This window comes from Rhipicephalus sanguineus, chromosome 1, assembly GCF_013339695.2.
Source record: "Rhipicephalus sanguineus isolate Rsan-2018 chromosome 1, BIME_Rsan_1.4, whole genome shotgun sequence".
Taxonomy (NCBI): Eukaryota; Metazoa; Arthropoda; class Arachnida; order Ixodida; family Ixodidae; genus Rhipicephalus; species Rhipicephalus sanguineus.
In genome coordinates, this window is record NC_051176.1 from 95444237 (window position 1) to 95470248 (window position 26012).

The 26012-nt window shown below is 45.3% G+C and overlaps 1 long non-coding RNA gene across 1 annotated transcript in view; it reads right to left on the reverse strand.

Annotated features, from left to right (window-relative positions):
- LOC119394247 (uncharacterized) overlaps positions 1-26012 on the reverse strand; it is a 56374-nt gene that overhangs the window by 4703 nt on the left and 25659 nt on the right. The window contains exon 2 of the long non-coding RNA XR_005184083.2: positions 4923-5102. This is a non-coding gene — a long non-coding RNA (uncharacterized LOC119394247). The remainder of the gene's footprint in view (positions 1-4922; positions 5103-26012) is intronic.

A 26012-nucleotide genomic window follows, 5' to 3' on the forward strand; every position in this document is an offset into this window, starting at 1 on the left:
AAGCTTGAACGGCTGCGGTCCTTGGTGAAGAATTCCAAAAGCCTGCACTTGCAGGTTTTCTTCACCGCCAAGACACACAAACCTGAAATTCCTTTTCGGGCAATCGTGTCGGAGCATGGCTCATGGCAGCATGTTATCTCGGGCTATCTACAGACCCACCTAAGCTCGTTAACTGTTGTAGATCCGTTCTTGGTTAGCAACTCGCAAAAGGTTGTTGATTTCCTGGACAGTAAGAACAAAAAAAAAAAACGACTGCCTTCAGTGTTGATATCCAAGACTTGTTTTATTCTTTACCGCATAATTTTCTGTTGCAGTGTGTTAAGGAAACCATAACTGAACTAAATGACGAGACGCGGTTTGTTGATAAATGTGGTATATCAGTGCAAAGTTTTCTTGAACTTCTCCGTTTCTATCTGGATTCTACATTTGTATCATGGCAAGGGGATTTGTTTGTTCAGGCCTCGGGTGTCTGCATAGGCTCTAGAGTTGCCCCTGTTCTCAGTGATATTTTGTTGAGTAGGATAGACCGCGATCTCGAGCGAGATTTCGACGGTTGGGGCACACATATATTTAGGTATGTAGATGATTACTTAGTCTTCATGGAAAGCGAGGTCGGCACCCATGGTATGGTCAACATTCTCAAAGCATTCATTCTAAAAAGACAGGGCGTGCAAACACGGACACAAGAAAGAAGTCAGAACACCACATTCGGCGTTTTTGGTGTCCTGACTTCTTTCTTGTGTCCGTGTTTGCACGCCCTGTCTTTTTAGAATGAATACTTACCAACTAGCTCAGCTCTCTGTTATTCTAAAATTCTCAAAGCATTTAGGGAAAGGGGGAATGGTCTTGTTTTCACGTGCGAAGTTCCCGATCATAAAAATGAACTCCAGTTTCTTGACCTAAATGTGCGATTTAAAAGTGAGCATGTTTGTTGGATTTACGCTCCACGATCGGTGAAGCCCCTCCTAAACTTCACATCGGCCCATTCAAAACTTGTAAAAAACGGTATTGCCACCTCCTGTTTGTTCTCGGCCATCTCAAAATCATGTCATCATACCATAGGCGAAAGCTTCCAGAATCAGTGTAATCGGCTAATGGCAGCCGGTTTCCCCACCTCTTTTCTGGCAACTACCTCTGAGCGTTTGCTAAAGAGAGTAAAATCTAATGCGCAATCTGACAACCAGATACCAACTTCACAATGCGACCGAATGCGGTTTGCTGTGATTCCGTATGTACATTCTATTTCGCATAGATTAAAGAAAGTTGCGGGTCAATATGAGGTTGATGTTGTTTTTTCGGGTGGCATCAAATTGGGCAGCCTGTGTGGCAAGATTGAAAGACGCGCAAATGGGGTTGCAAGGGCAGGTGATAATGCGTGCTCAATCAGACATGTTAAGAAGTACACCGCGTGTTCAGAGGGGGTGGTATATAAGATTCCTTGTACCTGCGGGTCTGTCTACATCGGACAGACTGCCAGATGTATTAATGTTCGGCTGCGCGAGCATGCGAATTCTTTGAAGGGGGGCCTTTCGTCTCACCTCGCCAACCACTGCCGGGATTGCGGGTGCATGCCTTCGTTTGAGCAAACGTCCATCATCACTCGCCATCATAATCAACGCACACGTGAGATTTCAGAGGCGTACCACATGGCTAAGTGCGATAGTGTTTGTATAAGTCAGCCATCAGTCTCATTATCGGAACAAGAAATCCGTTTCATTGATCGAGTGTAATCTTGCGTGGCACGTGTGTTTCTGTATATATATATATATTTGTTTTTTCAAATAAAATCTTTCAGTTGAAGATCAGCGCTTGTCCCGTCCTCTTCTCTTGTGTCCTTGTGAAGTTCGTGCGCTGCGCAAAGATGGGGAAGTTATCAATTGATGATCGACCACGTCGAAATCCTCCCATGACATCTGCGTAGGTGTTGTTGCCCTCCAAGTACTACTCCAGGCGTCCGAGGATCGTCATCTCCATAACACTGCCTACGCAACTGGCCAATGCGATCGGGTGGTAGGATGAAAGCTCCAACGGTGACTTGCCAGGCTTCAATAGTGGAACCAGGCGACTGGTCTTCCAGCTTGTCAGGAGCGAGCCCTCTCTCCAAGATTTGTCGTACAGACCTAGGAAAAAAATTCTCGCGTGCTAACCCAGATGACGCAGGGCTCTAAGAAATTCCGTTGGGCCCTGGGGCCGACGTGTGTACACACAAAGCTAGTGCTGCCTTGAGTTCGTGGATGGAAAATGGCAACTCCATGCGGGGGTCATGTGGATGCGGACAACTGCTCGAGAGTAGTGAGCTGGTTGCTGCTGTTATTTGGCCAGATAATCTGGCACAGAATTCTTACACCTCTATATTGGCCATTGAACAGAAAAATCAAGTATAGTACTTATCTTGAATTATCGGATATTGAGGTGCACAAAATAGAAGACACTTCGTCGAGTTCACTGTGGGAGGGGGGAGCACATTTGACAGGACTTCGCGGAAACAAATTCCTGAAAATCGTAATGCGCGAAGTGTACAGCTGCTCTTGGAGGTTATACATGTATGACGTGTTAACGTCCATATAGGTTTGATGACCACCCGTTTATATAGGATTTCCTCTGCGCGTTTTGAGCTTGCCTGCATTTACATTTCGCGTCAGTTCATTATTCGCGACCCTGCGCACTTGTTCTCGGCGTGTTGTTGCTGGCGTTGAAATACAGGTAATTTCTCAAAGCACCTACCACCATCTCCAAAAAAGGTTTTAATCCATCCATCCATCCTAGTACCATCTGCGCTGTTGCGAAAACTAACGCAGCCTTCCTAAGACGACTGTGAGATCCTGAGCTCGAACCTGGCTTGTTACATTCCAAATTGCGTCATTTTAGCTCTCATTGCTCCAAGTCATGCGGTTCCGGTATCGGAACGGCATAGGACTGATCGACTCGGCATCGCATCGATCGGCATCGAAGAGATCGACTCAACGCAGACAGGGTCGTCTATTTGGCGGATTTTGGCGCCACTGTTTTGAACTGCGCATGAATTTTGACGCGAAATTTTTCCCTTTGAACGAGTCATAAGTACCGCACGCCCCCTCCGGCATATTGCAGCATACTCCAGCCCTCCGCATGACCCCTCCGACGTGGCCCCTCCGGCAAAGAAGCGAAACTATGCTGTTCTCACGCTCTTGACCGCAGCAAGCGTGCTAGGACTGTTGGTGTAGTTTGTCATTGTAGAGGGTGCCCTTCCCTGTCAAAAGTGCAATAATCTGGTAGCTACTGAGGTCTTGCCGGCATTGAAATATATTGCGCTCAAATCTTTCCATTTCTGGTTCTAACTGATGACGAAAAGGAAAGATTTCACCTGGTTTGGTGAGTTAGCCCGGTATATGCAAATATCTGTGGAGAATGTTAAAACCTCTTAAGACTTTCAGAGCGTCTCAAGACTATTGACCAGCTGCGGCTCGTTACCAGGGGCCAGGCAGCGAGAGACGCATATAGATTCCCGTGAAGAGGGGACCACTTCCTTCCGGCGTAGGCGCCGGAAAGCTAATTAACCATGCTTTTCATCCATTCATTCACTTAAAATATTCCGAACCCTTAAAAGAGTAACTTAAACGTGTTCAGTGCACTATTTCAAATCAGGATTGAAATTGTTAAAGAAAGTATTTCGCGGCCATCCTGTATGGAAAATTTGATTTCCCGAAGCCGCTGGGGCTCGCAATCATTTGTCCCATCAGTGGTTGCACTGTTGTCGTCTAAAAATCCAAAGCTCTGGCACACCGGTTTGCGCACGACATGTTACAATACGAGACGATTGCAATCAGACATTGTGAAACGCCGAAGACAGGCACAGCTTTCTTTGCCACTTTTTTCGACTTTCCGGGGATTGCTGTAGTACGGCCGTGTGCACCGTTATGTTTCTTGGTACAGCACCATACAGCGTTCGTCTCCGCGCACTCGCGGCAGCGACGGGCACCTGCCGTAAGGGGGAAATAGAGATGGCCATCTCATCCACAGCAGCCTTTTCACGCTCTTCTTTCACTCCCTTTTCACCTGCCTCCAACGACGCTGCACCGCGCTCACTAATGGGTTCAAGAAATAAGCATCTCTCCTCTCCTAAAACCTCTACTGGGCGGCATTGGCCGTGCGAGGGAAAGCGGAAAGGAAGTTCGCGGCGAAAAGAAAAGAAAACGCGATACACTGGCCACACTATCTGATCTGTTCTCCCCACCCCTCTTCTCCCATGGCCTGCAATGAGGATGTTTACGGCGTGCGTCTTGTTAGCTGTCACCCTTCGCACTCAACGCTGCCCACGTAAACAGCTGGTAATGCGACTGACCACGTGTTCGCCAGGGGGATTGAGACATTGAACGTCTCTCGCTACGTCTCGTATTTCTCGACGCAGTCGGCACTGCTCACCGTTCTGAAAAATCAATTTCACCAAGCACAATAACGCTTGAATATAAATTTCAGACGCACATTCGTTTTAAAACAGTTACGCCATGACGCCTGTCCATTAAATTGAAATGGTTTTGTTAGTTGAAGTTGACTGTACAGTTAAGAACACTAACATTAATGACAACGTGTACAAAGAAAAAAAAACTGTCTTGTGAGTGCTGAGACTGACATGCAGAACAAAAGACAGAGACGGGCACTGTTTCTAATACGATGATCTGCGCTTAATAAGACACGGACGCTGAACTGCAACGAAATATATGCGTCACTACGTTAAATTTCGGTCCTTGCAATATATTGACGTAAACATATTTGTATTTATTGTTCAGGTCGCATACTTCTGTTACTTTTAGCGAAAATATCACTGTAAGATATATACGTGTATTCCTACCTATGCGTGAGGTCCGCCCATTTTTTTATATTGCATAAATGACACTAAGTACTAAAAATAGACGTCAACTGGTACTTATCCAAAATATTCTTACCTATGTTTTCGTTGACTGTGGCGTACGAATGCCCTAGACATATCCAGAAGATGCTCAAGAAGCGAAGACCATATGCAAACTGGTAGCGTCGTGTCTCTGGATTGTCGTTGTTGCTGACGTTCAGGATGACTCTGCTGTTCCTCACGACCGAGAACGCAGTGACGCACTTGTAATAAAGGGCTAGAAAATGAAATGAATAGTGAAGTAAAACGATAGTCCACTAGCATCTGTTACGCATAAAAAACCTTGCCGACAGCGCAAACTGTCGTGGTTACTGTGAATAAAAATTGAGCTCTTAACGGCATTAATGAGAAATAGTTTTTGCGAACTTGAATGAGAACAAAATGCAAATAAACCAGCTAGCACAAAAGCTATATAAAACTGCTCAGGAGCGGACTGGCCAAGATGAAACGAAAGTTTTCGAACGGGTTTTTCAAATCCGTTCATCCGACTGTAATCCTACTTTAAGAAGGTCCTAAAAATTTGTTCTTCAAAGGGGATATTCAACGACCACAGCAAACGTTGAAAAGTAGGAATAGAATCCTTCTACAATCCGGTTTGTAATGTCCATTTTCTTTTTTTTTTATGCCCCCTCTCCTTTACTCACCTCGCTTCCCTTTCCCACACTCCTAGTTTTCTCGTTCACCTGCCCCGAATATGTACCCTCTTTCTGGTACATATTCGGGGCAGGAGAACGAGGGGCTGCCGGCAGGTTATTCGCTCTTGACTGATGCGGGAGGCATAAGCACAGCGACAATATTTTCATCACACGACAAGGGAAATTTCAAGAAAGGCCATAGCAAACACGCAAGTCCCATGGTACCACTGTTCGCAGCAGGAAAAGGATGTGTGGAGAGCAGAGCTGTGTGGATTCATACATATTTTAATAAGCTCGTATGCAGACTATTGTATAAAAGTAATACGACTGGAGTAGCAAGAAAGCATGAACTTATATTTAAGCTCACTGGCTACAAAGGTTCATCTCAAATATTCGTGCATAGCTGTTTGTTCGCACAGACTAAATGCGCAAATGTGACAAGCAACAAGAAATCAGTTGCACAGCCGGTGCTCCCCTAATATATTCCAATTTGATAGAAGAGTATCACATAACTGAGTAATGAAGCAAAATACAGAGCAAAGGAAGCAATTGTAATGCAGGCGTCAGTTCCCTAAGAACAAACTTATAATAGTGGCAGTGGAAATCTATGTTCAAACATTTCACAAAGGAACAATGGCGCTGGTTAAGATCAGGTCCTTATTTAAGCAAGAAATACGTAAAAGTAAGCCCAAGCTACACAAATAATGGCAGCAAAGCGCATGTTCAAACCTTTAACAGAAGAAATATTGCACAGCTTAAAATCAGGTACAAAGGCGAGCACGGGCATGGCGACCACCTGGCTAGCGCCCCTTGCGGATCACGTCACGTGAATGCCTCCTAATGAATGACACATAGCATCTTCGACAAATTACAAGGCACGACAATGATTGGCGGAAATGGCTCACCAGGGTGCCCCGGCGCGACTTGTTGGTGATGCTGACACACACAGGCACTCACAGACGTTCACAACTATGTTAATAAGTTGTGTGACATTTTGTACTCTTTCAACAATGCTCGCCAGGGACTTCTTCTATGGTGTCTAGGTATCGCCGCTACCCAGAAATAACCCTAGAAAGTTTTGGCGTTCTCTCATGCCTATTACTGATTCTGCATCTTCATTTACTAACAATGGTGAAAGTATAAATGATCCCATGCGCATATCTAACGCATTTAACGAATACTTTCATTCTGTTTACGCGTCTGATTCTCAAGTGCATCCGGTTTTTGACAATGATTCAGATATTGCATTCAAGACATTGCAATTAGTGCTAGCGGTGTCCTTAATTTGATTTTAAAATTATACACCAAAAAATCTAGTGGCTCCAATGATGTTCCGAACTCTTTCTTACTGCGTTATTCTCAATGGATCTCTCGTTACCTCGTTATTATATTTAAGAAATCTTTAGAAAACAGTACCGTTCCTTCATCTTGGAAGCTTGCAAGAGTAATACCTTTGCATAAATAAGGTAGCAAGTGCGACATAACTAATTACAGACCACTTTCTTTAACTCCCTATTCATGCAAAATGCTAGAGCATATAATCTACAAACACATAATGAATTTTATTGAGTCAAACCATATTTTAACTAATGCACAGCATGGCATCAGAAGTGGTTTTAGCACCGTCACGAAACTGACCGAATTCACCCACTACATTGCGTATCATTTAGACCAGGCCGATCAAAACCATGCACTTTTTACCGACTTCTCCAAAGCCTTTGACACAGTACTACATTCTCATCTTCTGCATAAATTGCACATCATCCTAAAAAATTCACGTCTGGTCGATTTGATTGCTAGTTTCCTTCATCATCGCTCTCAGTACGTCGACATCAGCTCCACAAGGTCATCAGTTCTGGCGGTAGATTCTGGGGTTCCGCAAGGGTCCATCCTGGGCCCCTTAGTATTTTTAATTTATATAAATGGCCTTCCAGAACATGTGTCCTCGAACATTCGCCTTTACGCAGATGATTGTGCTTTATATGACGTAATTGTTTCAACAGCTGACCAAAGGCGTCTGAGCGATTTCTTTAACTCGTTTTGTGTTTGGTGTGAGAAATGGAAAATGAACATTAATTTAAAAAAAACTGTTGTTCTGTCTTTTACAAAAAAAGGTAGTACCGGTTACTGCAACATATTCTTTCAATGGTTCCTCTTTAACAAGAGTTATGCAGTACAAATATCTTGGTGTCACATTTACTCATGATCTTTCATGGTCTACTCACATTGCCTTAACATGTTCTAAAGCCTTAAAACAATTAGGATATTTACGTCGAACAAGGCAGAATGCCCCAAAAGATATTAAACTTTCAATGTATAAATCTCTTGTTCGCCCTATCATCGATTATGCCTCGATCGTCTGGTCGCCTTATAGACAATGCGACATAATCAGACTGGAATCAGTTCAAAGGAAAGCTGCGCGTTTCGTTTTTCGCAGGTACGACCGCTACTTCTCACCCTCATCAGCCTTACATGAGCTAAAGCTAGAACCTCTTTCGGTACGTCGTGAGGTAGAATCATTGAAATTTTTGCACAACATAATCAATAATTCATATCGCATTTCGAACACAGCTATTTTGTCCTTTGCCGAGTCTTCGTCTACGAGTAATTTCCACGGACTTAACTTTGCTACCTTTTTTGCGCGCACTGATAGATTTAAGTATAGTTTCTTTCCCCGCACTATAGAATTATGGAATTCCATACCTGGGCGCATTCGTTCACTCCCCCTGAATGATTACGTGTCTTTTCTTGTTGAAAATCATTATGTATAACAAAAGTTTATTTCCTTTATTGTTGCAAATTGTTTTTGTTGTTACTTTTCGTGTATCTTCTGTCTGTTGCGACCTTTTCTGCACTGTATAATCCCACTCCTGCAATAGCCATTTCACAGGGCTGCAGTATGTAAAAATAAATAAATAAAATAAATAAAGTCCCCAAGGAAAAGATTGGAACTAAAATCTTGTGGCATCTACCTTTGTTGATACGAAAAACAACAAATAATCCCATCAATAGAGAAGTCATAATTTAGTTGGTGTAGCGCTTGTTTCTAAACATCTAAGCTAAGTACCACTTGCAAAAAATAGGAGAAAAGAGAATTTTGTTATATACAATCAGTTCTGGACAGTATCGAAGATACATGTATCTTAGATACTATCTTAGATACTCATCGGGTATCTTGTATCTGTATCGCGATACGTCTCGCAAAATTGGTATCTGTATCTGTATTTCCCATACATTAAATAATGTATCGTGTATCTTAAGATACAAGATACCGCTATCACAACACCACTATGCGAAGCAATTATCGCTGGATGAACTCTGCTTCTCAAGCTGGTACTGGCGCCACTAAGCCACCTGAATAAAACTAAGGGCGGCAACATAATTTTATTTTTCCGCCAGGGTCTCCTACTGAGGGCAGGCGGCGAGGTCTGCGCGTCCCTATTGGTGGAGTAGAGTCATGTGGCAGCTCGCGCAGTCTCCACACAAACAAGCGCGCGAACGTCTACGTCCAGCCCACGTAGCTTTTGTTTTCTCGATGTTTTGTTCTTTTTAGTTGTGTCAGTTCCATGACACTTGCTCTTAGCCACGGCCTTGCGTCGCGTACTCTTATGAGTGCAGCGCCTATTACGCAAATTATTATGCCGCTTTCTTGTCGTAATTGAAGATTCTCTTGCGTGGTGCTTCGTTACGAAATCTGAAGTATGCAGAACGAAGTTGCCTTGCGTCTCATGGCTTTCACACATCAGCGATTTGAAGCATCTCGTGAATGTAAGTTTGCCTTACATGCGATGATATTGACCTATATGTAAATACCGTTCTAAGGACAATAGATCCACCGATACCGATGCTCGATCTAATAGAACAAGCCTTTACCTAATAAAAGATCTCGCGGTGTACCATATTATTTCTTGTCGTGCTAATTATATATTCAAAGAACTTTTGAAATCGTAATTTGATAATTAGTACTAACGCTTTCTTACCTGTTCTGTTGCATTCCGTACCTAGGTCTCTTTATTGTTTTTTTTCCGGTGTGGTCGCTGCAATATCTCTTTTGTAACGTGCTGTCAAAATAAGCTCTCTGCTTTATTGTTACTTTTAAATGTCTGCGTTATTTCTCCTACTGTTTGCACATTTATACTTCACTTGAGTTTACTGTTCTGCCAAGGTGATTTTGAAAACAAATGTATAATTATATGGGCGCGCCTTTGGTACTATAGAGTAAAATTAATATATGAGATTCAACGTCCCAAAACCAAGTTATGATTATGAGAGACACCGTGGAGGGCTCCGGAAATTTCCACCACCTGCGGTTCTTTAACATGCACCTAAATCTAAGTGCACGGGCCTCAAGCATTTTCCCCTCCATGGGAAATGCGGCCGCCGCGGCCAGGATTCGATCCCGTGACCTTCGGGTCAGCAGTTGAGCACCATAACCACCACAGCGGTGGTTCTTGAGTATACAGTACCAAACATTCTGCTTACCGCTTAATAAAGCAGCGAAGTTGAGTTTGCGTTATAATAATGGGAATTATTAGGAGCCATCTTAAAGACGTTGCTTGGGGGCCCTCGAGAAGATTTTAGATGAGGGATTCGAGAAACATATATACCAAATGCTCCGTTTTTCTCATGAGCGTCCCAACGAGCCGTTTCAGGCAATTTTCCATAGGCAATGAATTTTCTATTGTCTTACCTTTAGTTCTCTAAAGAATTTCGTTTCTACAATTTGACTGCCGCCATATTAGTCGCCGCTATATCACGTGACAATACAATACGTCTGAGACGTTTCCGGGTTGCAGATGTTCTTTTGTTTAAGAAAAATTGTTCAAAGATCGCACGTTAGTGAGTATATCGATAACGAACGCTTTACACCAGCAGATACGTAGAATATGAACAGCCATTGCGCTTTTATGTCCCCTACGTACACTGCATTCGTTACAAAACTCGCTTCCAGCTTTATTGCTGATGTACACCTGTCCGGTGATCAAGTATTGCGTAGTGGTGGTTTACAGACAAGGTTAAACTCCACGCCGGTATTTGCACCATCGTGCGAAGGCTTCTTATTGAAGTTCTTCCCGGTAAGTTGTTTCGGAATTGAACTAATGTACTTTGAGCAAGACAGACAAAACTTTTAAGATACTAAAGACATTTCATTCAAATGAAACAAAGTTGGTCAGAGTTAAGTGACTTTAAGCAGACATTTTTGTGCATTGGCGTTTGCTACTGCGTCATATGGATATACAAGAAATAACTTGCGAATGTATCGAATTATCTTAAGATACAACTGGCAAGTATCGTATCGGATACAATTATCGCGATAGTATCTTGTATCTGTATCTCGAATACTTCTTGCCTGAGCATCTTGTATCGTATCTCGATACAGTTTCAAAGTAACTTTGCCCAGCCCTGCAATAATACCTGATAGAAGACGGCGTGAAAAAGCTAAAACTCGATAACGCCGTACGTCGACAAAGAGCGAGCATGTAATAATTCACCAGGCGCAAGTGACGTGCTAGATAACTTTTCGATTCAGATAAGGGTGCCGGACCTACAGAGGAAGGTGGAGGTTAACAGAACATAAGCCACAAGTTCGAACGCGCGCGTGGAGACAGTCAAGGCAAAGTGTCATCACGGCACTGAGAAAAAATGCCGAACTCCTCCCCTTAAAACGCGCCTTTGACTGTCCCACCCTCTGAAATTCGAAACTAATACAAAAGCGCGCCAAGGCTCCCGTTACATGCATGTAGTACTGTGCAAGAAACGACGAAATAGTTCATTGTTGCAGTGAAGATCCTGTTATCCACAAATTTGTTGCGTTGACACGAGAAAGCACGTGACACACGGAGGTTAACGTTATATATATATATATATACATATATATATACATATATATATATATATATATATATATATACACATATATATATATATATATATATATATATATATATATATATATATATATATATATATATATATATATATATATATATATATATATTCCAACCCATCAAGCGACCAATAAAAATCACGTGCGGTCAGTTTACTGAAATAAGGTCACGGAATAAAAATAGTTGCGTTCATGTGCGTTAGAACATAAACGGAAACCATAGGCTACATTCATGTTTGGACAGCGTAATCAAGTATTCTGCATGAATTTCGCAGTCACGTGCTGCTGAGACATGTCGCACATGCAACCCGTGATGCAACGCAACACATTTTGTTTTGTTCATTTTTTATCGTTCTCGAATACAGAGTGCAATGAAACGAAAACAAGTTACCTTCAATAATGACAGAAACCTGTGGTTTATACAGAATCCGCAAATCCTAAGAAAAGTAATCGCACATCAAGGTGACTGCGCCCATCTCTCCGGTATAGAATAAAGGAAGTTGCGAGAGCACTCCGCACACAAAACGAGGTGTGCATTTCTCCACAGCGGAATCTTACGGCACTGGGCCTAAAGCGTCAGTCAGCGTAACAGCCGCTCCACAGAAACATATTTGCATTCGAGCCCACAAATTGTACATGCAGCGAAGTACAGCTTCTTCACAGCTGCGCTCATAGTCTCTATAAATCACGACACAAACACTGAATAAAGCAAAAGAGGACATGACCGACGCGCACAACTGCGCATGCTAAATTGACGAGTTTAACTGACATTTAAGAAGCAGAAGCAGCCACCTGGATAGACTCACGATCAGCGCTAAAGAGCACGTGAGGAATTAAGTTTGACGGTTATCGCTGCCAGTAAATTACGTAAGGCTTAGTGGTTAACGAACTTGCAAGCCTTTATGATTACTAACGCAGTGTCAACACACGCGCCTTTAACCTTTTGCGCGCTACTTTCTTTATCGTAATGAAAGATGGCGTGCGCAGGCTCGCGTTCAAATTTCAATTCTCGGCGGTCCATTCATGTCCATGCATGCATTGACCAAATGACGCGCGATCTGCTGCTTGGCGAGAAAACGGGTCTTTAAAATTCTGCCTTATGGCGGGATTTCAATTTTTGACTATATCTTTATTGAAGCTGACTTCTTCAATCCGTATTGCTGACGGCTAAAGAATTATATTCGCAAACAACACAAATTATAAAGAAGAAGACGCTTGTAAATATCTTGAAAAGTCTGCCTTACAGCAGGACTTCCTGTGTCAAATAAATTCTTCCTGAAGTTGACAATTTTCATCTGGGTTGCTGGCGGATTAGAAGATATATCCCTGAATAAGACGGGTTATATCTCTTTTATGCTACCCGGGCGTGAGAATAGGCGGGCAAGGGAGACGGCTTTCTGGGTTGATAGTCCGAAGTGAACTGAGCAGCATGTGTGAGGCCGCGTAGTAATGAGTGTTGGTCCAGCTTGTAATGTGAAACATCTCACCACTTCTGCAATTAAAGATGACGCAATTAAATATGAAACATGATCAAGGGCCCCGTTCACGTCAACAGGCCGCATTATCATCTGTGCTCAATGAGAGTTAAAATCTGTTCTAACAAAAAATTATATATGGCACTATTTAGAGTAATACCCCACAATAGAAAAGACAGCTCGTGCTGTGCTGCTACGATATCACGCGAAAGTATGTTGTAACACCCAACCACTGAGTCTAATATTACACAGACCACGCCTCTGAATCGCATAGCTCATCAGCCCTTAGCTGGATGTTGAATTTCATTGCCAACGAACAAGAACGTAGCGATAAAGGAGTCCGCGAGCATTATTCATCACGCAGGTGGAAGGGTTGTAGGGTGTTATGAAATAGGTTAGGCCCTCGGGTGCGCAGCTCGAGATACGGGGTCGTGGTATCCCACCGCTGCCACCACTGTTATGAATGCGTAGTTGCGTGTCGATGAAAGCCGGGAGGCTGGCGAGCCGATGTAGCCGAAGATCGGACTTATCGCTGAGGATCAGGACAAGGAGGCAAAACGTTTACAAAACAGTAACAACGTTTATAGCAGGTGTAAGGAACCAGCGCTGGAGTTTCCGCGGTGTGGGCAGTGCCGCCCTGGTTGTCAAAGCGCGCATACTCCAGCCGCTCCCGCGGCCGAGAGTGGCGACTTGTTGAGGCGATGCGGGCGCGTATCGCCAAAACAAAACACAAGGATGCTGGCGGTACTGTTGCGCATTCAAGTGCCGCAATGTGGAGAAATTAGGGAGGACGTATCCTTCTATACTTTTCCTTCTAAAACATATGAATAGGAACGGATGCGCCGTTGCATCCCGGCAGTCAGGCGAGCACAGTATGTTTTGCTCTTGCTCCCCTGTCTAGTTGCGTCGGGCTGGTTTCTGAACTGAATTGCGCGTGTGTACTAGATTTATTCGATAGTGAGGGCCACCGGTGGAAACCGGGGCCAACGAGCAGAATTTATTAGGCGTTTTGTCGTAAATAAAACATACATATTATGCAGCATGCGGCATATGTAATAATCTTTTCATCTGACCACCACCAAGCTCCTTCTGATGCCACCGCGTGCAGTGAATAGGATACGATAGACAGATAGTCTACAGTATTTGCAAACAGTTAAGCAGAAGGAAAGCTGTCTGTCTACGAGATGCGTACGGGGGCACGTTCGCCGATGCCACTGAACTGTTATGAGAAATACGCACCGCGATGAATGCCTCCGTTGAACTTCACTTCTGCTACAGACAGAGTTGTCACGAACAAAGCAGCGGACTACTCGAAGCTTAGCTTTCTGGAGTCACTCGATGCGGTAAAGATTCTTTGTGCATTGGCTGCCGCGGCGTAGTGACATCGCAATTTATGCCTCCCTAGAAAAGGGTCAACTGTCTTGGATTTTTACTCGCCGTTTAATTCGCCTAACGCACTGTGTTAATTGTTTCGCTTGCCTGTGTCTGCTTAGAATAAACGTGTTTGATCGACATCGACAATTGCTGGCGTTTTACGTGCCAAACAAGGTATGATTATGAGGCACGCCGTAGTGTGGGAATCAGGATTAATTTTGACCGCTTGGGGTTCTTCATTGTGCACATAAATCTCAGTACACGGTTGTTCTTTGCATTTCAACCCCATTGAAATGCGGCCACCGTGGCCGGGAAACTATCCCGTGCCCTCGAACATAACAGCGCGACACCATACCTGCTATGCTAGCACGGTGGTTTCCTTGATCAACGTACGCGTGCATACATACCGCGGGCTGGGCATACATGCCACGGCAGAAAAACGTTGACGCAGCTGCCCCTTCCCTCTTTTTTTACTGCAGTAGTGGACAGCTGGTATCGCCGCAGCACGTACTTATCAGTGGAGGCTTGTGAGCCTGCACTATCTTGACACAAATCGCAGGACGCCACCACGGCACAGCACTGTCTCTTCGACGCCGTATGCACAGACGTAATCTGCTTTGCAGGGCTTCTCTCCGTTTTCCAGTGCTGTCCTGAGAAAGTAGCCTTGTAAAGTTTTTTTTTTTTTTCTAAACCGTTGAGCAGTATTACTGGCGCAATGGCTGCTCGAGCTGTTCGCGCCAAAATGAAGCACGGGAACGGCGCACGCGCGTGCGCTCACCGTGGTACAGTGCGGCCGGTCTTCTGAGCGCTAGCGGCATGGCCTCCGAGATTAGCCGGCGGCGCGGAGGCCATGCGAGCGGCTGAGTTATGTCGCGACTCCCCGCCAGGCGCCCTTTTTCGGCGCGCCACCTATCCAGCGCTGGTCTCCCATAGCAGGTTATAGCAGGTTATCGCAGTACAGAGCCTGCCAGCTCGACCAGGTCGGCTGGGGCGTCTCCCTTAACAACGGACCAGCCCGGTCTTAAATAAGGTCCCAGTCCATTGTGACGTGTCCTCTCCCGGTGCATTGCTATCCGGTCTGCCGTGCAGGTGTTGCCGCTCTGGTGCATTGCTATCCTTGGTCCCAGGTGTTGCCGCTCTGGTGCATCGCTATCCTTGGTCCCAGGCGTTGATGGGGACCGCGATCGCAGACAATGCATGCAGGGTTTAGTCCCTACTTCCAGGTCGCAAGTGCTGGCCCTTTGCTTGGTCGCAGGGCAGACGCTGACCGCGATGCCGGGGACTTCCAACGAAGTGCACGTGTTTATTCGCTTCCCTGTTCGGTCAGGTGCTCTGGCACAATAAGGGGTAAACATACAGCGCTGACATTATACATGGGGTTTAGTATTTAGACAGCGCATAACTTTAATAAAACATCCTATCAGTACGGTTCCTGTCTTTTCGCACCCGAACTGTACGTCAAGGCGGAAGTAATTTGCCTCAGCTGAAACGATATTGAAGCGACTAATTAACAAAAATTCTGTAATTAACTTTATAATTGTGGACTTGAGGGCAGTCGTTTATATTAGAAAATTTTGGCGTTTGACAATTTATGGTATACCCATTTTTAGAACTAAATATTTTGAGATATTCATCATCGAATTCATTGGCATCATCGGCAGTCGACCATAAAGGACAAGCGTCGGTACAGGAAGTTACCCCCGTTCAAGACGCTGACTCCGGCGTTGCCACAGTCAAGCTGCGCCGACTAGCCGAAGGGACTTGCTATCCCTGTTGTCGTCGGAGGACATATCCACATGGCATTGCTGGTGGACACCGGAGCCACGTCATCGTTGATGACGAAGAGGACTTCGACGCGCTTTTCGATTCGAAGCATCGCCTGCTGCAAGCATCAGTTCACTTGCAGGACCGCATACCGGTCTTGGGCCATTTCCGCACAGACTTGCAGCACCATGGTAAGCGGGCCTTTGTCACCTTCTACGTGACAGTACATGGAATTTCACTGCTGGGGCTGGACGCCATCCAGCAGTTGGCACTCCTGATCCACGGCGCAACGTTAACGTGCCGTCTTGCTACACCTGTTCCCTCGCAGCTTCCTGTAGGTGTACCTCCGGGGTTCGAGCACCTGCCTGGCGGAGCCCTGGGACGTGTCAAGGACTACGTCCACCGGGCCAAGAGGCAGCAGCACATCATGCCAGTGTCCGCCAAGCTGCGTCGGCTGCCTCTGGCGCTACGGCAGCAGGACGCCATGGATCTGCGCCGGCCTCGGGACGACGACGTCATCGTCGATGGCCGCGGTCGACGGCTGCATTCAACATTGCACATCAGCAACCAGGTGTTGCCTGCGCAGGCCATTCGCGGTGGCCCTACTGTCCAGTGCGACTCTGCACTTGCTCCTCACTTGAGACCTTGGGAGGAGAGTCCTGGGCATTCTTCTTTCGCGCTGGCAAATGTGCAGGGTCCCATTAACGAATGTTTAAGGACGCAATTTCTCCCAGGGGGAGACGATGTTGTGTCGTGCGACCCCTGGTGGCATGCAAAAACACCAGTGCGATAAAGTTCCCTGTTCATGCCACTGGGTGGAGCTGGGTCTCCCCCACGCGTGTTTGCTGCCACCAACCTGGCGTGGCCATCCAGGTCACGTGACCTGTGTCTCACTGACCAAGCGCCCTTCTTCCCACTTCGTAAAACAACCTGCAATCAACGCCAGAGTGCAGTCTCCCGTCAGTCTCACCCAAGCTCGGTCTACGAGTCGTCACTCTACGAGCCCTCCCGTCACTCGGCCTCTCCGTCGGTCTGCCGCGGGGTTACGCCGTGCTCCTTCGTACGCAACACATGGCGTCGATACAACAACGAGCCAGTGACTAAATTTGAATGAATGCGCATCGCGGCCGTGTCTTTCTTGAAAAGCGGCAAATCACCTCACTTGCGCCGGCGGATAGCCTTACGTTTGAGTGTGGTGTTTTGTGCTGATATGTTTCTTTCGAGGTGTGCGCAAGAAAAATGCAATGTGAACCTTTCCTTTCTCTGTAAAGCATAAAACATAGGGGACACCTACAGCCGCGATTCTTCTTGCAGACCGGCGGTACAGTTTTTCGCGCCTGTTTATAGTTTAAGAAAGAAACAGATAAGCATCACACATTGCAGCCTAAGAATAAGCTATCTACTTGTGCATTTCAGAATACTTGCCGATTTTCCTTATCAGATTACACTTCGGCGCGCCTTGATTCGTATTTCGTCACTTCCTTGGCACGAATAGTTTCAGTCTTACGTAATAGAAAGGCCGCGTTTCCTGCGCGCGAGGCGCGGTCAGTTTCGTTATCGCCATTACTGTTTGATGAAGAATATCTCAAACTACGTGCAACTTTCGTGATTTCTAAAAAAACTGCTAAGATATAAATTGTCGCCCACCACAACTTTTAATATAAAAACTGTCCTCAAGTCAATAATTAGAAAGCTAATTAACACGTCTTTGTTGTTTATTGCTTAAGAGTGATTGCAGCTACGACAAAGTATTTCCGCCTCGACGTAGAGTCCGTGTGCGAGTGCAGCTGGAGCCTAAATGTCATAGGATTTTTATAAAAAATGTCAACTTTATAAAAGAACCTGCATTATACCAGCTAAACCCGGTTGTCGCAAAACTTAATATGTTTTGTATGTATGTATGTAAATGTTTGTGTGTATGTATGTACCAGATTACACTTCCTTATGCATGTTAGCGCCGTCTGTTTGCATGCTTTAACCGGACATTTGATGACTGCGATGGCGTGATGCACTGACGTTGCTTCACAGTAACGAGTTCTCTAATCTCTGGGGTTTAACGTCCCAAAACCACGATATGATTATGAGAGACGCCGTAGTGGAGGGCTCCGGAAATTTTGACCACCTGGTGTTCTTTAATTAACGTGCACCTAAATCTAAGTACACGGGCCTCAAACATTTTCGCCTCCATCGAAAATGCAGCCGCCGCGGCCGGGATTCGATCCCGCGACCTTCGGGTCAGCAGTCGAGCGCCATAACCACTAGACCACCGTGGCGGGGCTCACAGTAACGAGTTAAACAAGGACACGGAGTGAACGGTATTGTTGTCAATGCTATTCGGCATGGAGGAAAGGAATTAAGAAATGTCGTGGGGTCACATTTTTGAAGCTTTAAGTGCAGCCAAATTGGAGAAACACCTACAGGTGTTAGCCTCGAACCTGCATTCTGATGAGTCATCGACAGTGTGCGCCGCTGACACACATCCGAACAAAAGCTGCAGAAGTTTTGCAACCACTTTACTGAAGCAAACGAGCCCTTGCGTTTTCTCCGTCTGCCATTACTTAAGAGCACATGGTACGCCACTGCGTGACATTGTTTGTTGCTGACTAACACTCACTCAAGCTCGCAGGCACAAAGCACAATTATCATGATATCTCACATACGACGCTACAAACACAGCTCAATCTTAGAAAGGTTACAGCGCTCAAAGGCAGGGACAGAGTGAGGAAAGAACAAGACACAGCACTGAACTACGACTAGCGCACCAAGCCAACATCGTGAACAGCTCTATCTCGAGAAGGGAATGCGCTGCGAATAAAAGACCAGGATGGAAACTGTTTGCTCGCTTTTCATAGACCAAGAACAACCATGCCGAAATTCGTACCCAGTCCCAGTTCTTTGGGAAAACCTAAAGTCCCTAGATTTTTTGTTTTTACTTAAGTACCGACAACTGCCTCCTTTCACGGCCCTCTCTCACGCGCAGCTGGCGCCCGACGCCATTTTCTTCCTAACTTGGAAGATTTACAAGCCATGTGCGTCTAAGTACATTAGCCACGCATCTTTCAGCGGACAATATGCTACCGCGACGAGCCTTTCTCCTCCCGTCAACCACCTGTCATTAGTGAATGGGGGACGCGTTTCACCAGGTGTTGGAAAAGAGTTAGGAAGAACATGGCTACCGAAAACGAGCGTTAGCCAATGAGATTCGTCGCCGGCGCTTCAATGGTTGTCGGTACTTAAGAAAGAACAGGGAAAAATCTAGGGAATTTAGGAAAACCAGGACCTGACTCCCTCCATTCTCTCTAATACAGCTGCAAGCCTGGCCATGACTTTTTCTAAGCTTTCCTTCCTCTCTCCATTTGGGGAATAATGCACAGAATCTTTTTTTTTTTGCAAACAGAGGCCAAAACTGACTGATGTTCACGCTTTAGACTTCAAGATCAGCACACGGATCTTGCGACTCCCACCAGGCAGGTCGCCCCGATATTTTGCCAACTCCAGAATCGTCCCATGCTCCTTTAGGTGGAAGGCCTCCTTTACCTCTACAGCGGGTTGACCGGCATTGGAGTATCCTCGGTATTGGCCCACGTTTTTTTTCTTTTTTTGACCACGGATGGACGGACGGATGGATTGACGGAAGCAGGCAATAATTATGCCCCTCTAGGTGGCAGTTGCGCGCCTACTTCCTCCTTATTTCCTCTGTGTCCTTGTGTGTTAGTCTATACACGTAAAATACTGCTACTGCTCTCCTGTACTCGCATATATTCTCCTAGAACTCCTACAGCAAGTACAGTTGGGAAGCAACGTTGGTAGCGATGTGCCCACTTCGCCATAATGCACCAGTTAGCGAATTAGCGAAGTACCCACTACACGTACGTAAAACAATACGCGCACGTTCGCAGCTGCACGCTTTCTTGAGGCTGTCACTGATGATGATTATTATTATGAATCATTGCCGAGCCTTTTGTAATGGGTGGGTAACTTTAAAACACTTACTTGCGGCTCAATTCAGCTAGTGTGACACCTGGTTCGATTATGCGCTTCCGCCACGCAATACTATGTCTGTTAACGCGACTCCTTCCCCGACACGACGCATACATACGCATACAAGCAGTTTCGAGCACTTGCGGGACTGGTAGAACGCCTGACTGCCACGCAGAATGCCTGGGTTTGATTTTTATTCCTGAACCCCGACTTTCTTACTTCATTGTTCCTTTTATTTACAATACCTCAAAGGCCCCTTTGGGAAGGGGTCTTACATTCGGGGTGGGCAAATCTAGAAAAACGATGGCTGATCCCTCTGTCATAGGAATCGTTATAACATGAAAGTGAAACGTGTCGTCACAGAGAGAGAGAGAGAGAGAGAGAGAGAGAGAGAAGGAGCAGAGGAAGGCAGGGAGGTTAACCAGAAGTTTGTATCCGGTATGCTACCCTGCACTGGGGTTGGGGAATAGGGGGTTGAAAGCGAAAGAGAGAAAGTAAATAATAAGAAAAAAAAACAATCACAACCACACACACACGAGAGCGTTCCGCTCAGAGGCGCTCTGACAGGCCAGTGGATCGCAGGAAGGCTAGTAGTGCTTCTAAAGCTTTCTTCTGCGACGTTATGTCCGGACGATGGCGTAGTAGTCTTTATTCTGATAGAGGCTGATCGTCCAACTTGTTGAAAGCATGGCAAAGAGATTGTCTCTGTGTGCTCTACTCCAGACAGTCACACAGAGCATGTCGAATTGTTTCTTCGTCGCCGCAGTGTTCACAGGCGGTGGTGTCGGCCATCCCTATGCGGATTGCATACGCATGGGCAAACGCGACGCCCAGGCATAATCTACACAGAACGGTAGCGTCACCTCGGCGAAGTCTTGATGGCAGACGAAGGCTTAACGTAGGATCAAAGGAGTGTAGTCGTGCATGCATGAAATGTGGCTCATTCCAATTTGACATGGTGCATTGGCGAACGAGCATGCGGAGCTTCCGAGCAGCGTCTGTTCTAAAAAGAGGTATCGACAGGTCGCGGTCCTCTGTATGGGCTGAACGAGCAGCTTGATCGGCCCGTTCATTGCCGATAATCCCGCAGTGACTTGGTAGCCATTGAAATGTAATGCGGTGTCCTTTCTCGGTTAGGTGGTGGAACATCTCGGCAAAGTAGTTCAGTGCTTATAGTGCATTGGTATATGAGAGAATGTACAATGCCTACTGTTGTTTGGCAGATATAGGACCGCTTGATGTGGACGCACTCACGTTGACACCTAGTGGCACATCTCCGTATCGACGACTAACGCCCGTGATTATAGTTTAAGTCTTGCGGTAACTGAAGTTGTTAACATACACGTGGACACGGCGATTGGTGAATCCCGCGCAAATATGGCATCAACAAGCACATAATAAACACTGATACTCGATATGCACTCCTTCAAAGCGTCGTGAAACGCGAAGAGAAATGCTACGCGCGTCGTGTCTTTAGCCTTGCCGTTAACTCTCACAGGGCGAGCGGGGAACGCGGTGCGAGAGCCAGGGGAGCGTCGGAGAGCTATTTTTAGATATGGGTGGATGCTATGAGCGAAACTCGCGCCGCGGTGTGTTAAAGCGTTGACGAAATTGCACTTTTTGAAATACACCGAATGGGACGGTTGTAGCAACGGCGCGTTTTTTCTTGGTTTCGAGCCTAGTGGCACACATGTCACCACCCCGTTATAAAGCGGACGCTCTTAAAATTCATCAAGCTATCCAAAAGCACTGTGAAAGCTAAGTGTAAAATATAAAAGGTGCGTCGATGTAGCCTCTGTTAGGTGTTTGGCGGTAGCTCAGTGGGCTAAACGCCCGCCATCTATCGTTGCGGACCTAGAGGTCATGGGTTCGACTCCTGTTAACATAGTTTTTTTTTCTTTGCCATTTGATGGCGTTCATTTTGCTGACGTATTTCCGTGACGGAAATACGTCCTGAAAACCTTGGTGGGCCCCGCCATAAAACACTTTCGTGTTAAAACAGTTATTCTTTGAGGTGCTTGAAGATGGCTGGGTCACACTGAAGCACTGCCTTGGTGGGAAGATCATTCTAATCTCTTGATGTCTCGATGAAGAATGAGGAGGCATGGGAGACAAGGTGAGCTTGAGAAGGGTATAGGGTCATTTCGTGGTTGGTCCGGCTTGAGTGGCGATGTGCGGGAACATTGACATCTGTTTGACGTCACTTAAAAAATAATTCGCGAAAAAGAGAAAGACGAGCGACTCGACGAGGTGACATAAGGCTGGGAAGGAGGTGTAGGAATAATGCGAAAAAATGAAACGCACGGCACGGCTCTGCACAGATTCAAGCTTGTTAACGAGGTTATGTTGGTAGGGGTCCCACAGAGCACGTGCATAATAGAGTTCAGGCCTGGCTAACGAGCAGCGCGTCTAAGTTTGGCATAGGAGAGCGCCAATCGAATATTACGTCGAAGAAAACCAAGAACACCATTAGCAGAATTTGTTATGCTGGCTATGTGGGTGTACCATGAAAGATCAGGGGTGATATTAATTCCTAAATGCTTGTAGGTGTTCACAAGGGATATTACAGAGCCACATATTATGTGATCGCGTGTAGGGCACGAGTGCTTGTGATGAAAAGTAAGAAGGGAGGCTTTTTGATTCTGAACAGTAGCGCAAGGTTTTTGCTGCGTTTAATGACCTCCCACAAGACTGGAAGGTGACCTGAACTTGCGGCACCAAGCTTCAATTTGATGGTGGTCATATCCCTATTGCAAAAGCCAGCGCCACTGGCTACCAGCGTCCAGTGGCATGCCTGATTATGGGCCCAGCGTCGCGCTGGATACTGGGCCGCTGGAGCGGCGTTTTACTGGAAGGCGCTGGGTACTCAAGCTCAAAAGGGCTCTACAGCGTTAAAACAGCGGTGCCTACGTTCCCTACATAAATATATTACTAAAAAAAGTCCTATAGAAAGCATTAGTGCAATAAAAAAAACAAAAGAAACAAGCCGTACAAAAAAAAAAACTCTACCACGCGGATTCGAACTCGCCACCTCTCATTCTCCAAGCGAGTACTCTACCACTGCGCCACCCTGAAACACTTTTTTTTTTTTGCTTTACTGCCTGTTATTAGACACGTACATCAAACAATAAGTACGTGTACACCACTGTAAAAGAGCTAGTCAATACAGTAAGAAAGCGTTTCGTTTCATGTTTCGGTGTCGTACATTAAAGGAAGACGCGATCTTCCTTTTAGATCACGCTTGCTTCTTTATTAGACACAAACAGGGGTGGCCGGCAACGAATGAAATGCCCAAAATGGGAAGAGCACTAGGTTTCTTTAAGAATTCCCGTTTTAACTCCGAAAATTATCAAATGGATCGAGGAGCCGGGTACAGTTTGACGGCTGTTACTGCCAATTTTTAATAGCCGTTTCTCGCCCTTACTAATGATGAACATGTACAGAAGCTTTATGATGACACGTTCGATAAACACGCGCCTACATGAATTCATACTGAGTAGTTTTGTCGCGCGAGCGACGATATTAATGCGGGGCGGGCGTGTCTGTATTCTGACTTGCACTTCTAGCGATACCTACAACTATAAAACCGCTCAGCAAAAACAAATACATTTATTTGAAAAAAGATGCCGGTGTGTTAGTTCACTAACGCGTACCAGTTGACAAGTATGTGTTCTGACGCATGAGTCAGAGAAGTACCGGCGTGTGCGGCCGGCTGCTTTCGGTGAGCCTACGTTCGTTTCTGAAAGCGCGTCGCATCGATGGTCATCGCTCCTTGTGCGAACACTGTACACGAGAAAAAATGGTTAATTTAGGTTAACGAATGTCCAGACTATACTTTACAGTAAATCTTACACGTTTGAATTGCGTGTACTTAAACCAAGAAGCGCCGGTGGCATGCAGACGGACTCGGCCGGTACGCTAGGCCTAACGCTCGCTGGGAGCCGCACTGGGTAGGACCGATCTCGGCGCAGATGAGTTGCGATGGTTGAAGTTTCTGCATTTTAGCCTCGAAACCTTTGTAACTGGTACCTAACGTATAGCTGAAGTAAGTGGAAGTGCAAGAATTGCGCGAGATGCGTTTCTGGTGTGGCGATATCGAACGACGGCTGTTTGTCTGGCCTCCGTTGGGAGTGGTCGCGAAGCCAGAGCTCATTTACTTCTTGCCAACCGCACGGCGATGTAACGATTTGCTCTGTATGTTCAGACCAACGCCTTCAGACTTACACTCTTAAAAAAAAGGGTGTCTGTACTGACTACCTTTGGGTGGTAATCGCTTCGCTACACATATGATGACCTTTTGGGGTGTCAAACGACTCCCTTCGTTCTTCAGACCAACGACTCCCTTCTTCACAATTTGGGGTGTCAAACGACTCCCTTCGTTCTTCAGACCAACGACTCCCTTCTTCACAAGCAGAGAGTCTGCGTTACTCCCAACGCAGGAGTCTACGTGACTACCTTTTATTTCCCGCTAGTACCTCTAGGTAGTCAGGGTGACCCCTTTGCCATGGTAACGCTGACCCCCACTGGAGCGTTCCTTTGACTCCGTTGTCCTTAAGGACAGTGGTGTATATGACTCCCCTGGCAAGAGTCAGTGTGACCACTTCGTGGTACTCAATGAGACACTCTGCAACAAATAATGCGTTTATTTTTCTTCTTGGTCGATATTGATGAAACTTGCTGAGTTTAGGTTTACTTATGTGGCGATTTCAAATATGCAATTATCTGGAAGAAAACGCAGTTTTTACACATAAAAATTTCATGTGTCTTGATGAGCAAGCCTTTCCAAACTTGGAGTTACAAAGTAAATCGACATATCGCTATAGTTAGGGGATAAAAACTGTATGCAATAGTTTTAAAGGAGTTTACTGCGCTGTTCTGGCATAATGTTCATGAACCCACTAGCCCACATACGAACTCGCGTTTTAAACCCATTTGAGTTAAAAGTTACGTAATATTGAACTCTCGTGAGCGAATCACCAGCTAGACATACACTTACTGGTCAATGTTCAGCATACTATGACTATTGTTAAGTGGGTTTAGGACATGCATTCTGGTTATGTTGCATACAGTTCCCATTTCATATTATTGTGATATGCTTACTTTGTAACTCGTGCAGGCCTAACATGGCACATGAAATGTTTGATATACTTAACACGACATATAATAGTAGAAAAATATTTGCATTTTCAAAATCAGCGTACAAATACACATAAACTAAACAAGTTTTATAGAGATTGATCAAGAATTTCAAAAGAACTTCAAATCAGAGCGAACACCATTAGGGTTTTTATCTGACAATCGACGAAAGTTGGTGCCGCTACCTCTTGTTACTCAACAAGGCACTTCCACCGGGTTTACTCAAACAGGAACACTGTGGTGGATGCATGACAGCCGCAACAAGTTTTTACAGTGCTGCACTCGATTCCTCTGGGGGAAATAAAATACTACTCAAAGTTTATATAGATGAGTCTCAGAACAATTTCCGCTCGCGTAAAAACAAAAAATGTTGATTCTAGAAGAAAGTAAGCCATGCAACACGGAAACAGAAGAGATGCGGACAGCTCAAACGCTAGCGTTTGGTTTGTCTGTGTCTTCTCTTTCACGTCTGCATGCCTTCATCCTATAAACAAACTGAAATTTCTGCGATTCGTAAAATTATTCTTTGAATCGGTTTTAAACACTTCATGCCATTTCATACATGTTCACATTGTAATGACAACCTACTGTTTTATCAGTAAGCACCTAAACTATAGGCACAACATCCTGCGAATAATGCGTAGTCCTTAGCCACGTCACCACAATTGTTAAGCATTTTATATATATATATATATATATATATATATATATATATATATATATATATATATATATATAATCTGTGTGTGTGTGTTTGACATTTTTGAGCGCGCAAAAGAACAGGGACGAAAAACGACGCGGACACAGCGCTGACTTCCAACATATGCTTTATTTTCTACAGTGGTACATATATATATATAGACAACAAAAAGCAA